The sequence below is a fragment of the Rhynchophorus ferrugineus genome, unplaced genomic scaffold, assembly GCF_030347505.1.
Source record: "Rhynchophorus ferrugineus isolate W39M unplaced genomic scaffold, kcgeb_rfMv2 rfM6, whole genome shotgun sequence".
NCBI classification, from domain to species: Eukaryota; Metazoa; Arthropoda; class Insecta; order Coleoptera; family Curculionidae; genus Rhynchophorus; species Rhynchophorus ferrugineus.
Genome location: NW_027472585.1, coordinates 12204834 through 12221494, shown reverse-complemented (window position 1 = coordinate 12221494; position 16661 = coordinate 12204834). Strand labels below are relative to the sequence as shown.

The window sequence follows — 16661 nt, the reverse complement described above, 5'->3', positions numbered from 1 at the left end:
ATTCTATGAAAGGTGAAGATGTTTACTAAAAATTTAAAATGTGCTCGAATATTAAGAAAAACATCTACGAAATCGCCAAAAATAGTATATTTTGTATTTCAAAACAATGAAAAGAAAAGAGAAATATGCCTGACCTCGAGATAACAGTACTAGACGCCTTCGAAATAGAAAAATTCGCCAGTGCGCCATATATAGTCCGTAACATTTAAATATATTAACCAACACAACTATTTTAATACTACACTAAATTTTTTATGAATGAAACTACGTCAGAGCTGGACTTTTAAAATTCCACTAGGTTTCCGGTATAACCGAAATAGTTCTTGATACCAAAACAGCGATGACTAGTTCGAATGAAGGAAGTGCAACGATATAGCACCTGAATTGGTAAAGCTGTCGAGTCGACGGCTTTATATGCAGTAGCTACCTTATTTGGCCGAAGCTTATTATATTATTTCGGAATACGTTGTTATATACGTAATATTATTAGTCACAAGATATAATAAAGCAATATTTTTATTGTCCGACAACCGTTCATCCTCGCAATGATCGTTGTTTGTGCCATTTTTGGTGTTGGTGATGACGATCCAACAGATTTCACCGCCATCATTACTAAATTTGTACCACGATTTAGTATTAGATTTAGCAGAATGCATTAAATGAAACACTGGGTATATATATATTCCTATACATTGATCTGTACTGTCAACAGTGCTATAGCTACATCCAATCCTGCATACATGCTCATAGTGAGATGTCATCCATCCCAAAAAAACTGTAGCTTATAATGTTATTAAGGAACTTGTCCTAATATATTCATATCTGGTACAAACTCTCTTATGATAAGTAGTTTTAGACCACCATTATCGTTCGTGGACATTAAAGATCAATGTAACCAGTCAATATCTTCTTTGAAGGATACAATTTAACGAGTATATCTGCTATTCATTTGGCCATTAATGATAGAGAGCCAGAACGTAATACTAACACACCAGTTTGGGTTTATTAACAAACATTCAATAAATGATCCATTAAAATAAAAAGTATATTCAGCTCTATAGCTATCTCAGAGAGAGACTATCTCAGATGTACCACAGTCCGATAAGGTTTGGTATAAGATCCTCGTTCATAAGCTACAGAAAACTTTATTGAAGCTACAAACTGAACTATTAAAATAGGGCTGATTGGACCATTTTTACTTACCTACTTTATTCATGTGATATGCCACAAAATTAAAATATCGCGTTGGTTATATTTGCTGATGATGCTGCAAATTTTCGCCAAGAAGCAATCCAAAATTACAACACTTCAGTGAGAATTAAAAGAATAGTGCCCTAATACTATAAAGCTGACTTCTTACACCGAGACCTTCAGATACCGATTCCCACTCAAGAAATCAAGAGGATCGCAAGGAAACATAAATAGAGACCCCCTTCTTACGTTGACATTGAGCTATTACAACTTTAAGAAAACACCGGAAGAGAAATGAGAGAGAAATAAATAAAAAAGAGCAATGTTAATACACTAACATTATTAGATTATGAGACTAACTTAAGGCCGATGGGTCTTCGAAGATTTAAAGAATCTGGACGTCTTCAAATAGCCTATCATTATTTCGGCATGGAGTTGAAATACTATATTTAAAAATAAGAAAAACTAGTACAAATAGGCACTACTTAAAATAATATTTACAAGTTATCATAATTAAACCATGAATTTACGAGAATTATTTAAAATTAATTCACACTCTTTATTCTCTGATAAATGATTTATTAGGTGCCCTTAACTATAAAATTATCATTTATTTCATTAATTTTTATCATTAATTATCATATCAGGCTCGAAACGAATTGACAAATTTCGACAGGTAATACATTAAACATCAAACACATACAAACATCATCATCATTAAACATCAACATTAACATCTTGATGACATGAGTTCATTGTTATTTTGAATAGACTATATTAAAAATCACGTTAAAAATCGAAAAATTTGGCGATTCATAGGCATCGATGTCATAATATTTTGTCAACCGAATTTATTCAGTATCAGTTTTATTTTATTAGTTTCTTACTATTTTTCTAGCAATGCTTGTAGGACGTAGCTTATTTGATATTCAGAGTAATCTTATATTAGGTGTGTTGGTTACGTAGGTTGGGTTCGTCATCAAAACATTGAAATATATTTAAGTCAGCTTCAGAAATTCTAACAAATAAGGTATCGATCACTAATGTGTTACGAGGTAAGTGTAATATACCCGAAAATATTTACATTAAAATATCAATACATTTTATTTTCCGTATCTGTCAACATGTGTTACTAACTTAAAAGAGATAGACTTGTTTGTTTTTGACATAATAGCGAATCTGCTTGATTTATAAACATCAAGTACTCTCCTGATGTTATAACTAATAACAATATCATTAAAAACATATTTAAATTAGCTCCTGTGGAGACTTTTATATTATTTTCAACATGTTTAAACACAGTTACACTGAATATCACTTTTTCAGTAGATTATTTTTTAATTCCTGATATTAATTGGCATTGCAATACGCATTATGCAATGTGTGTGGATTAAAATAAATGTTTTTTACTATGAATCTTATTCTACTGATTATAGATTAAAATGTTATACTCTTTATGTGAGCATACGTAGGTTTTTTGCCATGTTAATTTTCATTAATCAACATTATTTTATTTTGCCATCTGGTCAGTATGTAGCAGAATGGATTATTAAATCTAAATCCTGCTCATTATATTCCTCAACACTTTCTTTTATTATCATTATTCTCTTAGTGTTCGACAATATATCTAATGGGCAATAAGTATGTCAAAAGATGTATGTTACACAATGAAATGCTTGAAGATCGCTCCAGTAAATGATATGAGTGAGTGTGTGAGTGCTCTTCGGTTCATGCCCGTTGTGGTTTTCAGGGGGATATAGCACTGAATTAGGTTGTTACTAGCATAATATGGGACACGATAGAACGTAGCACTTTATTTTGAAATCTCTGATGGATGGCTATGTTGGATTCGCTAGTAGTACCCTATAGTTCGATATAATACGTCCATATTGACTTATACATCAATATCTTATTATCCAAAGACAATTTAGATTTACGCCATATGAAGCAATATATCTGGTTCAGTTTAAGCCCAATTTGTCTTGCACTTTATTAATACATATTTCTTCTATTTTAAACGTCGATCGATATGCATTACTAGATATTTAACATTATCTGCTTGCGGGAGTTCCTGATTTTGTCTCATTTGCCTTGATAGGTCACGTTTTCAACCACAAATTAGTGAGTTGATAAAACCGCTGTATCGTCAGCATATGTTGCGACAATAGTAGTATTTGAAGTCGGTACGTCAAGTGTACACAGAAGATATAACAACGAACATCTTAATATACTGGATCAGTTCAGTGTATTCGTCACCCTGTTTCACAATAAAATGTCTGTCTGTGAGATTTGACTTTAGTATACCAGGTTACTCAATCTTTCCGTGTGTGTTACAGAAACCAAATGGATGACCTGGAATAATATTTCTTTCTTCTTGTGATTGCTTGGAGCATCTTTATGTGTAGTTTCTCGAAAACATTTGATATCACAGGTAGCAGGCTTACAGGACGATGGGAGGAAACATCTTCTGGCTTTTTCCCTGGTTTAAGAATCATAATGATTTGGATCACTTTCCAAATGCTAGAGAAGTAGTTTAGACGTAACATGACATAAAAAATAAATGTTATCAAGTTGAAGCCCTTGTGACAGTTCTTGTAAAATTCTTCTTTTGTTTTCATCATCAACGAGTATTTCGCACAACTAGGAGTTGCATACCTTTCTGGATCTATCAATTTTGAGGGGCACATTTAGTGATATTAAACAGTTGTTTTCAGTCAGGTTTCTCGCTAAGTAATATCCAGTTAGTTTTCATATTATGCAGAGAAGACGATTTAATTTTTTTTTGATAATATTTAAATTAAGAATTTGGTTTCAGTTTTACAGATTTGAGTATCAATATTTCTTGGGACACAGACATCTATGTTGTCGTGAATTTTGTTAGCTACTAGTGGAAATATTTACCTTTATTGCTTTAACTAATTCTTTACCTTTTGGTCTTTTTAATCTTAAGCCCCCCACCTGCTTAATGTATTAAGGAAACTGTAGAAGTGTTCGGCCTTGTTATGTTTCGGTAGACAATATATTGGCGAACAATATTCATTGTTAATGGTCTGTGAAACTCACCAGTCATTACTCTAGTGGCTTGTCAATAGTCCTCGTTGAATTTCTCTTTTTTTTTGGATGGGTGTCCCCCCATGTGCTTTATTATCTGAGTCTTTTGTGTAGTATAATTTGTATTTGGAAATCCGTAGATAGTTCTCGTGAGCAAAATATATTTCAGAAATCATCATAATATATACATTTTATTCATATAGATATTTTAAGTTCCTTGACATGTTACTAGAATCCATTTGGACGGTTGTGAGTAAAATGTTATTTACTCATTTGCTCCATAAGTTTACCCATCATTTCTTCTTATTTATTGATGTTGCTTACTAGTTCTGTGGGAATTGGTGTTGTTTCCGTATTAGTTTGGTTCCGATTTTTGTTTAACCTTTGTAAATATGATGGATAGGTATGTCGAATTAGTGTAGTGGATAAACTAGATGGTATGGACTGTCTTAGTGGCTCTACGTTTCCTTTTTCTCTTTAGACTGGATATACCTTTTGCTGTAACTATTTATGTACTAAGTATCCTCTATAATTTGCAAGATGATCGCCGCTATAGTGTACGCATTTAATTTTGTCGTCGCGTATTTTTCATAAGCAGTCTTTAGTCGCATGCTCCTCTACGTATTTATTTCCTCAACACTAAATCGATAATGAAGTAAATTCATTATCTTGGGTCCATTATTTTTTTAGTATTGCACAACTGAATCAAGTTCAAATTGCTGCTGACTCCTTAGAAGTCTTGTGGAATACTAAAGATACTTATTTTCATTATATTCCAGTGGTTGTCGTTCGACCTTCGTAGAGTAAAGACGTGTTTGGAGCGACGGTCAGTGTAATAAATTTGAAAGTGTACTACCTGTGCCACAAATGCGATTTTAAAAAATAAGTAAAAACCGTGACGACAATAACAGTGTTAAAACTGCGCGTTAAATGTTTAGTGAAAATGTGTTTAAAACGATGGTCACTGCAATAAAGTAACAAAGGTAAAATTTTGGGGGCTGTTAAGGGTCGGAGGTGCATCATCTGTACCACAAATGCGGCGTTATAACGGTTCTGAAACAAATACCGGTACTGAAATTTTTGTAAAAACGTGAATTAAACTATTCATTAAATAAAAATGATTAATAGAGAGAACCAGAGACTAAATGAGATGGAAACACAATCCTCAACGTCAGGTGAAGCTTATCTGGCACAACAGAATCAAATCTTTTGTCAAGAAAACCATAAGAGAACGCAAAATGAGCAAGCTCTCTATAATGCGTATATTAACGAAAAAACAGCCCGACGGAATCTGGAAATTGCACTAACAAATATGCAAAAACAATTAGATGCACTACAACTCCTAATAAAAAACCAAAACACATACAATCCAACTAGCATTCCCGTAGTGAACCAGTGCACTGAAAACAAATTGCCTGTAAACTATGAAACAGACGAGGAAGAATTGCAAAAAGAAGTAGGCTGGATAACAGTTAAAAGAAATAAGAAACGAAAAGCAAACTACACACCTGAAGCTTCACCACAACAACCAAAAACCATTAAAGCACAAGAATTGAATAAAGAAATAAAAGTGCCGAGACCACCTCCAATTATAGTAAGTAATGTCACAGACTTTGACTTGCTATATGAAACAATGAAAACAAATAATATACTATTTAGAGCAACAACATTAAACAATGGACAAATCAAATTAAACGCCGAATGTCGTAAAACTTTTACGAAAATTGCTGAGTGCTTGGAATTCCTAAAATTACAATGGCACTCGTATGAAGATAAGCAAACCAGAGACATTAAAGTAATGGCAAGAGGGCTTCCACCGACAGCTAAAACTACTAAAATAGTGGAAGAGTTAATAAAAAATGGACTTAAATGTACTGACGTCACAAATATCCTGAAAAAAGAACGAAATAAAAATAACAATGGAGAAATAGTTGTCCAGAAGAAGCCTTTACCACTGTTTATGTTATCATTCCAACATAACACGGACATAAAAGCAATTTATGAAATTAAACAAATTCTAGGAGTCGAAGTAAAAATAGAACCTCTTAGAAAGGCAAATCTTGTGCCACAGTGCAAGAGATGCCAATTACATGGACACACACAAAAATTCTGTAAAAGGGAACCAAGGTGTGTAAAATGCTCAGGAAAACACATCACGGGAGAATGCAAAAAACCCAAAGGAACAAAAGCGAAATGTGCGAATTGCAATGAAGCGCATCCAGCAAGCTACAGAGGATGCGTAGTTGCGAAAACATTCCAAGAGAGAAGAAATAAAATCAGTCAGGCTAAAGAGCAAAAAACAGTGACTCAAAATAAACAACCAAAAATGTACAACGAAATCAACGATGAAATGACCTATGCTCAAAGCATAAACCAAACCGCTCAAAAAGAAACAAAAAAAGAAGACGTTACAACCAACGAACTGCTATTGAAACTTATAGCAAAGCTGGACAACCAGGAAAAGATTATTGAATCGTTTTCTGAAAGATTACTTAAACTCGAAAACAATAGGGCGGTGGCCTCAAGAACTAAAAATGGCAAGTAAAGACATCCGCATCGCAATTTGGAATGCTAATGGGATTCAGAAACATCACGCTGACCTACAAGTATTCCTAGAATTGCAAAAAATAGATATTTGCTTAATATCTGAAACCCATTTGACAAAGGAATCCTTTATTAAATTTAGAGGATATTACTTTTACCACACCATTCATCCAGCTAACACAGCAAGAGGAGGAAGTGCAATAATAATAAAAAATAATATATGCCATCATCAAGAACCCGGACTCAGTTTAGCAGAAAATCAGGTAACGGCAGTAACTGTTATATCTAGCAAATACAGGGTTACATTAGCTTCCATATATAGCCCTCCAAGATACAACCAAAAAAAAGAAAATTACTTGAATGTTCTAAACAACCTAGGAGAAAAATTTATAATCGGTGGTGATTTCAATGCTAAAAATACAAGATGGGGATCTAGAATGACGACAACTAAAGGTAATGAATTACATAAAGCAGCTGCTGAGCTAGGGTGCAGTTACATGTCGACAGGAAAACCAACTTATTGGCCTACCGATCCAGAGAAAACTCCAGACCTGTTAGACTTCTTTATAGCTAGAAACATAACCACTAACTACATGGAAGTTGAAGAAAATTTTGACTTAAGTTCAGATCACACACCTGTGATTTTGACGCTGAGTGAAAACATTATAAGAAAACAACAAAATCCAACATTAACCAACAAGAGGACAGACTGGGAAGGATTTGTTGAAGAAATAAACAATCGAATTCAACTAAATGTTCCCCTTAAGACAGAAGACCAATTAAATTATGAAACCGAAAAATTCGTTGCAGACATCCAACAGGCTGCTTGGAATAACACTCCAGAAATTAAAACTTCAACCAAAGGAATAAATTACCCGAAAGAAATCAAGGAAATGGTAGCTGAAAAACGAAAACTACGGAAAAAATGGCAGCAAAATAGAACACCTGAAAATAAGAATATCTTAAACAACATAACACAAAGGTTGAAGAGGGAAATTTTGGAAATTAAAAACAATTCCATAAATAACTATCTACGAAATTTAACAGATGACAAGAACACAGACTACTCGCTCTGGAAAGCCACTAAATACCTAAAACGATCCTGTCTACATAGTCCTCCGATAAGAAACATGCATGGAAGTTGGGCACGCAGCAACCTGGAGAAAGCAGAAGCATTCGCTGACCATTTAGAGAAAACTTTCAAACCAAACGAAAGTGAAATTGAACATACTTTACCGGACATAGACGGCGAAAATTCGACAATTCAATTAACAACTCCGAAAGAAGTCACCAACGTTATTAAAACTAACATCAAGCCAAATAAATCACCAGGCTATGATTTAATAACAGGGCAATTGCTGCACAATCTGCCAAGAAAGGGTATTATAAAGCTCACTAACTTAATCAATGCAGCATTTCGACTGAAATATGTCCCAGACGTTTGGAAAATGGCTGAAATAATAATGGTTCCAAAACCTGGAAAATCACCAAATGATATAAAAGCTTATCGACCTATCTCACTGTTACCGATGATAGCTAAGGTATTTGAAAAGCTCCTCTTGAAAAGATTAAAACCAATTATAGAGAGAAAAAACCTAATACCAACACACCAGTTTGGGTTTATTACCAAACATTCAACGATTGATCAAGTGCATAGAATAACAGATGTTATTGAAAAAGCCTATGAAGATAATAAAGTATGCTCAGCTGTATTCTTAGATGTAGCACAAGCTTTCGACAAGGTATGGCACAAAGGCCTCGTCCATAAGCTACAGAAAATATTACCGAAGCAACACACCGAACTATTAAAATCTTACATCACAGCCAGAATGTTTAGAGTGAAACAAGAGGAAGCTTACTCTACAATAAAAGAAGCTAAAGCAGGTGTACCACAAGGAAGTGTACTGGGGCCAATTCTGTACCTACTTTATACATGTGATATACCACAAATCGAAAACATTACAATGGCTACATTTGCTGATGATACTGCTATTCTTGCTGTCGGAAACAATAGCGAAGAAGCAACCCGAAACCTACAACAGGCTACTGACGCTATAAATAAATGGACCCAAATCTGGAAAATACAAATTAACCAAAACAAATCTGTGCATGTTCAATTCACCTATAAACAGGCCGCGCTTACACCATTGACCATAAACCACACTGTCATACCATACAGCAATAATGCTAAGTATCTCGGAATGACACTTGATGCAAAACTACGGTGGAAGGAACATGTCAAAAAGAAAAGAAAAGAACTTGAGTTAAAATATAGAAAAATGTATTGGCTAATTGGAAGAAAATCTCAATTAACTATACATAATAAATTACTTCTATATAAACAAATATTAAAACCTATATGGACATACGGAATACAATTATGGGGATGTTCCGCAAAAAGCAACATAAATCTAATACAAGTTTTCCAGAACAAAGTCCTAAGAAGCATCGTAGGTGCACCCAGATATTACCGGACCATTTATTTACATCGAGATCTTCAGATACCGACTGTCAATCAAGAAATTAAAAGAATTGCAAAGAGACATGAGGAGAGACTTCACTCTCATGTTAATTTCGAAGTATTACAACTCTTGGACAACACCAAAACCGGACGCAGACTCAAAAGGACCAAACCATTTGAACTTGTGTAGTGTGTTGTAGTGTAGTGCAGTGAGGTGCATTAGAAAAAACTCAAAGTGTTAAAACAATTATTATTATGTTAGAGACTATGTAGGACTGATGAGTCCTATTAGATATATACCTAGATTTAAGCTATTATAAGGACAAATTGTAGGTTAGTCGGCAACGACTAGTAACAATGTATATAATTATAAAAAAAAAAAAAATAAAAAAAAAAATAAAAAATTATATTCCAGTGATCTTTTGTTTCACCATTGATATTTCTACAGTTTTCTATATTATCTATGGCTCATAACTATCATTTTCGTGTTGTTTGGTACAATGCTTTTTAGTTCCAGATGATCTTTGATAATTCCGGTTCAAATGTAAGTATTCTTTGTCCAGTTTTGATTGGCTCGAAACATGCTAGATCCCTTTATTATATGATGGCAATGGATTGTGATTATCAAGCTTTAGGCAGAAAATGTTATGTTTGATTTACAACAGTTTAGGATTTCCATTATCAATGTTAAAAGCTTGTATATAAAACGCTGACTTTCATAACTGTTTCCTGTTATAAACCTAAATACATTTTTCCACACATCCACGGAATTTTATGGGAAAACACCCATAATGTGGCAGAGCCGGAGTAAGGTCGAATTATCAATATCTGCTCGACTATTCTTATCACGCTTCGTATTCTAGTTTACCGATAAAATAGAAACCGCGCCAGCTTAACAGTTTCCAGTAACAGCTAGTCGGATAGATCGTCAACCACCAACTGAATCGCAGTTGCGGTTGGTGGTACGAGAGAATCGGCTGCCTATTCCGACCGTGGGACAGACATATGCGAAAAATTCGCACGGTCCTGACGCATGTATGCTGTGTGTGTGTGTGCGTTTCGAAAGTGTGCGACATCAAGGGGGGCGGGCCCCTCTCGAAACATATGAACAACGTCCCGTTGCCAGATATCCCCAAAAATCGCCCGTTTTAGGTATTGATGGAGATATCGCGGAAGAACCAAGGAATTCATCGATGACAGAAGGAAAAAACGCCATTTCGTATAGATTATTTAAATTAATTCTTCGAACGTACGACATAAAGATTGGATGTTTTATTTCTATTTAAGCTTTTCAAGCATGAGCCATATCCGGATATTGTGATTTTTGTTCAAATTACAATCGATGATCAAGTTCCCAGACATTTTTTTAGGATCAACGGTTACTTACCTCTAAATTATACATTTTACTAGAACTATTTTTAACGCGTAATAGCAAGTTTAATAGAAACGCTCGAAAATTGAGAAAACATTTGCTATTGAGCAATAATATTTGATAAATAATTTTTTTAACGAAGCTATCATGCACTATATACCAATTTCATTCTGAATTTTGTGACTGGATAAACGTTAAGTGCTGGAATAGTTCAACAAGAGTTTCTCATTTTTGCTTCTCAAGTAACCCAATTAATATTTTTTAGCATTTTACTTCAAAACCATTGAATATTAATCCAAATAACACACTATTTTCGAAGTATTATTCATTTACATATTATTTCTGTATATAACGAGTCCACACTGACTATCAGTGATACAATACTACACCGATAACATACCATTTCAAGCAGACCTGTTGATTGAACATACTTTCTAACAACTAGAATTATTAGAGGTTAACTATAAGACACAAATAGTATTATTATATCAAAATTAAAGGCACAATAATAAAAATATTCAAAAAATTCTTAGTTTTATAACTAATTCTAGATTTTTTTAATATTTCGCAAGGCTCTGGTAATTGATCGATATACTTCTTCATTATTCATAGTACCGGGTGTAATTCAATTTCGGATTGAGGTTCGATATTTGCTCAATAATATTTTTGATGATGAAATTTCGAAGTTTCTAGAGTCTAATTTACGTCAATAAATTATTTTTATTGTAATACTTATAGGTTTTTTATGGTCTGATGCATTCTTTCAATGTGGATAATGGCAAAAATTGTCTCTTATTATTTTTATTACATTCACTTTTCAAGAAGGACCTTTAAATAAAACCCAGTGTATATGTGTATCGATTTAGGAATTCCATGTCAGTAATTCGGGGTAATCGCGGCAACATCGCGTGATGGAGAAGTGGTCAAAAGAAAAACAAGAAGGGCCGGTGGAATGCGGTATGCAGCTGATCTGATCGTGTCGGCTATAAGGGAGGAGCAGGGGGAACGACCACAACGACATAGGAGAGTGAGAGAGAGAGGGGCGGAGGGGACAGGATGGTGAGGCAGGATAGAGAAAGGCGATGCAGTTGCATCTCGGACGCTCGGAGTTGCCAGATATGGAATGGAATTTGCAGGAGGAAAAAATGCGGTAAAACGTCGAAGAGGGCCCCGTCCGAAACGACCGTTAAGTTCCTGAGACTTATCAAACTAAGGGATCTGGATGAGATAGTAAAGCGTCTCGGCTCTTGGCGGCGCCATTATCGCCTTTAATTATGAGGGTTTATTCAAATAGTGATAACATTTATCATAATTAGTGCTTCAAATCCTATCTGCTTTTCCATCAGTTTCCGTTACCATCAAAAGCCTTTTATTTTCCGGTATAACTCATTTTTACTGCTATAGTTAATTTTTTCATGAAATTTAAGCTGTAATTCTGTATAGTAACGTCTTTATTAGTTGATATAAGGTAGTAATCAGAAATATGAGCATATAGCATGCGCTAGCCAAATATCGAAGAGGATTTTTTTTCACACACAATGATATTTCCGATATATATTGCCAAAATTGTGTTATATTCCGAAATTTTATTAACTTATGATAACATATCAAAATATAAATGAAGAAATGTGTTAAGCACAAAATGCAATATTACACTGATGAACTATTTGATACAAAACAAAACAAACCAAATCAAAATCAATGTATAAACCTTGAAAAATATGACATATACTTATTAATCCAACATATTTACGCCATCATTAAGCTTAATGATTTAAGTTGCTGACTTTGTTGTAACTCAATTACTATAGATATTTTACCTGAAGCCCAAAAACGTTGTTTTGAGAATTTCATTTTGCACGAATAATGTCTTTATTTAGCGACAAAATTGATTATGAACCATAACCTAGCGAAATGAGCAGCCACAAATGACCAACGCTGATATGAGCAATATATGGTTACCAATAGACAATATAACGAGAATGTTCAACATTCTAATATAATAAAAGCTACTGGAATTTCCATATAATTTTGAAACGACCACATCCATGAACCTAACAATTAACGTTACTGTCACTCCTGTTGTGTTTTAAAGATATTTACATTCCTACGAATCAATGGAGCTTTTCTTTATTAAAAAGAATCATTAACGGGCATTAACGTAATTGGTTCTATTTTTATTTTACGTCATTAGCTCGTTATTACAGAGAACAATGACTAACAGAGTACATCTATTCAATGATGTATTTATGTATGGCATTCAATTCTGTAAGGGGGCGTGTATATAGTCATCGTTATTACTAGGTTATTTTCAATTATACGAGGCTGCTGATATACAGTAGTATACAAGTATATAAAATACAATGCACCATATCGCAGCTTTAGAAATATCGAAATAGTCTGGATTGGTCTTTAAAACTATCTTCGATTCAGTTTTAGTCTCTTAAATAAATTCAAGACGAATGATTATATAGGCACGACACAGTCAACGCTCTTCGTCTAATATTTTTCAATACATCAGTGATACTACTTCTCAGCTTCCAAATGTGTAAAATATTCTTCAATTATTACCGCAGCATGATGAAATAACCAGTACTTACCCATAATTACATCATCAGAATAAAATCATTAAATAACTACGAAAAATTAATTTAAATGTTGTGAAGTTACTGTCGGAACGTATAACAATAAATGTCATCTCAAAACAAAGAACCTTCTAGTTGATTTCATAGCAATCATTCTCACTAATCATCTTGGTTAATTTCAAGTCTTAATTATTTTTTAAATACAGAAATCCATTAGTTTCTAAAACGTCTATAATTAAATTGGGATTTTATGAACCATTAAAGAGATTTTCCGCAATTTGTAAAGTATATAGTTGGAGAATTTCTCACTGTGATATAACTAAATTAGAATAGCGACCAAACACCTGAAAATTGCAGTTTTACGTACACCGCCGACTTGTTTAATTCCCATCAATTTTAATTCGTCCCATGTTGGAATTCTTCGGCAATTAGTTGTGTCGTCTATTTTTAGCCGTCCAGAGTAATTAACTAAATTACTACATCTACCAAAACCGTAATACCCATTGTGTTTGGAGAAGTGAAAATCTCGCAGAGCGTAAAACCATTGTGCTCCAATCAGAATTAATCTGATGCAGATATGTGCAGAAAATGCACCAATTAAAAACTATTACCTTATGAATATGTGGTTTACATTGTAACTGTTTAGAGGATGCAATAATGTTTGTTTAAATTAAAATGCGCGATTATTTGTTTCAGATTGCGAGCGCAACTACCTACATCGGTCTCGAGAGGTTATTCCAGGGTAAGTAGAAGAATTTCTATTGTTCCTTCTTCTAACCCAATGAGTTTCTGGTAAATTTCTCGAGGGCTGTTTTAAAAGGACTTCGAGGACAGTGTTAAAATAATAGTAACTATACATTTCTTAAAACAATTATATAAAAATACTGTTCTGGTCAAATATAATGTGTGATTGTGAACTACCTACATCAGTCTCAAGAGGTTATTCCAGGGTAAGTAGAAGAATTTTCATTGTTCCTTCTTCTAACCCAAAGAGTTTGTGGTAAATTCCTCGAGAGTTGTGTTAAACGGTAAGATTGACAAGAAGAATACTTCTTTACATAAAAATGGCTATTTTTTAACTAGATAAATACAACCATTGCTTTTTTGTGGCTGCCTGATATTAATTATGAACAATAAACAAATATATATTTACCAAGAGAAGACATTGTTAAAATAATAGTAACTATACATTTCTTAAAACAATTATATAAAAATGCTGTTCTGGTCAAATATAATGTGTGATTGTGAACTACCTACATCAGTCTGAAGAGGTTATTCCAGAGTAAGTAGAAGAATTTTCATTGTTCCTTCTTCTAACCCAAAGAGTTTGTGGTAAATTCCTCGAGAGTTGTGTTAAACGGTAAGATTGACAAGAAGAATACTTCTTTACATAAAAATGGCTATTTTTTAACTAGATAAATCCAACCATTGCTTTTTTGTGGCTGCCTTATATTAATTATGAACAATAAACAAATAAATATATATTTACCAAGAAAAGACTTTGTTAAAATAATAGTAACTATACATTTCTAAAAACAATTATATAAAAATACTGTTCTGGTCAAATACAATGTGTGATTGTGAACTACCTACGTCTCAAGAGGTTATTCCAGGGTAAGTAGAAGAATTTTCATTATTCCTTCTTCTAACCCAAAGAGTTTGTTGTAAATTCCTCGAGAGTTGTGTTAAACGGTAAGCTTCACAAGAAGAATAATTCTTTATATAAAAATGTCAGTTCTTTAACTAGAAAACTCCAACCATTGCTTTTTTGTGGCTGTTTAATGTTAAGGAGAAGACAGTGTTAAAATAATAGTAACTATACATTTCTAAAAACAATTATATGAAAATACTGTCATTTTCAAATATAATATGTTATTGCGAACGCGACTACCTACATCAGTCTCGAAAAGTTATTCCAGGGTAAGAATTTCTATTGTACTTCCTTACCCAATGAGTTTCTGGTAAATTCTTCGAGAGTTGTTTGAAATGGTAATAAAACACATTAGTGCTAAACAAACCTATTTTCTTCATCATTTTTGAACCTCTACAAACGGCGAATAGTTACATACAGGTCAGTTCTGGACTATAGAGTAGGTGGAAAACTAATACGAATCGGAATTAGCTCCTTTTAACCATCATTTTTTTAAATTTATGACACAATGGATTGTTTCTGAATAAAGTTTGTCTTACTACTGGCTACAATTAATTCATAATCAATTCAATTCACTAACTTTTAAGCAGTATATCGGATTATTATGCAATTGGCACGTATCATTGGATACCAGGTGAGTTTTAGGAAAGTTGGGAGGTGGCAGCGTCTATAAAGCAGGTCATTACGTATTATCAGTTACGTATTATATCAATAGAATTTTTGTAACTATTTTGCGTTGTTTTGGAATTAAAACTACCGCCTTATAGGAACCAGCTGCTAAATAAATTAACTATATTGAAATTTGAAATCTACCAAAATTATTTTTGTTACATTTGATCTCTTGATGAAATGGCGAAGGCGACATTAAAATAATATATTCAGGAGATAACACGAAAACGACTAATTTTCGTTTAATTTAACTATTATTTCGTACATAAAAGTCTTCATAAAATCTCCGAATTATTTATATTTCAGCGTGACGAAACGAAATATCTGAACGAAATCATCATCCAATGAGTCAGACTGACTGTAAAAATGAGGATAACAACAGTAATCGTACTGGCGATAATCCAGTTGATATTATCCACACTGTTTTCCTGTTTAACTATGCCAAATATTACTTAAACCATAAATAAGGTGCTTTGATCTCGTGTGGGATTGAGGTTAACTTGTAAATAAGTCGCTGCTTCCAAATATATTTATTTTGACGAAGCCCGTGCAAGATGAATATCCAGATTTCACATCGAAATATCGACCCCCCGTCCTCCATTCGAACGCTATACCGTATTTATGAACTTTGGAATTATTTAGTGATAATTTTAATATATATTATGTTATCAAATAAAAAATCTTTCTTTTTTTTTGATAACATCTTTATTAGATATGCTTAGTAGAATCTTAATTATAAATTAATTTATTACTACAGATCATTTGCACTTGAATTAATTCACAACAAGACGAGTGCGAAATAAATACATCAATCTCAATTATAAAATTATAATAACTTAAGCTATAGTTTACACTTAAGGTATATATTTATATAAGTTCGTATGGTTTTGTTCGTTTCAATCTCCTGACATCCTGCGCGCTGTCCAGCAGTTGTATTGCTTCCACATTAGTATGATTTAGTAATATTCTTTCGTGTTTTAAGGCGAAATCTTGGACAACTTCGCAAATCCATTTGATTTCCAGGTCATCGTGCAGTTCTTCGTTGGTTACGTAGCGAGGGGCATTGGTAATTAATCGAAAAATTTTGTTTTGACAGCGTTGGATGACTAGTTGATTTGAATTTTTAGTCCAGTCTCA

General features: G+C 33.4%; 1 protein-coding gene across 1 annotated transcript in view; it reads left to right on the top strand.

Annotated features, from left to right (window-relative positions):
• LOC143199189 (uncharacterized) overlaps positions 1 to 16661 on the top strand; it is an 83066-nt gene that overhangs the window by 3481 nt on the left and 62924 nt on the right. The window contains exon 2 of the mRNA XM_076409013.1: positions 13901 to 13946. The gene's annotated coding sequence lies outside the window, so the exon portion shown is untranslated. The remainder of the gene's footprint in view (positions 1 to 13900; positions 13947 to 16661) is intronic.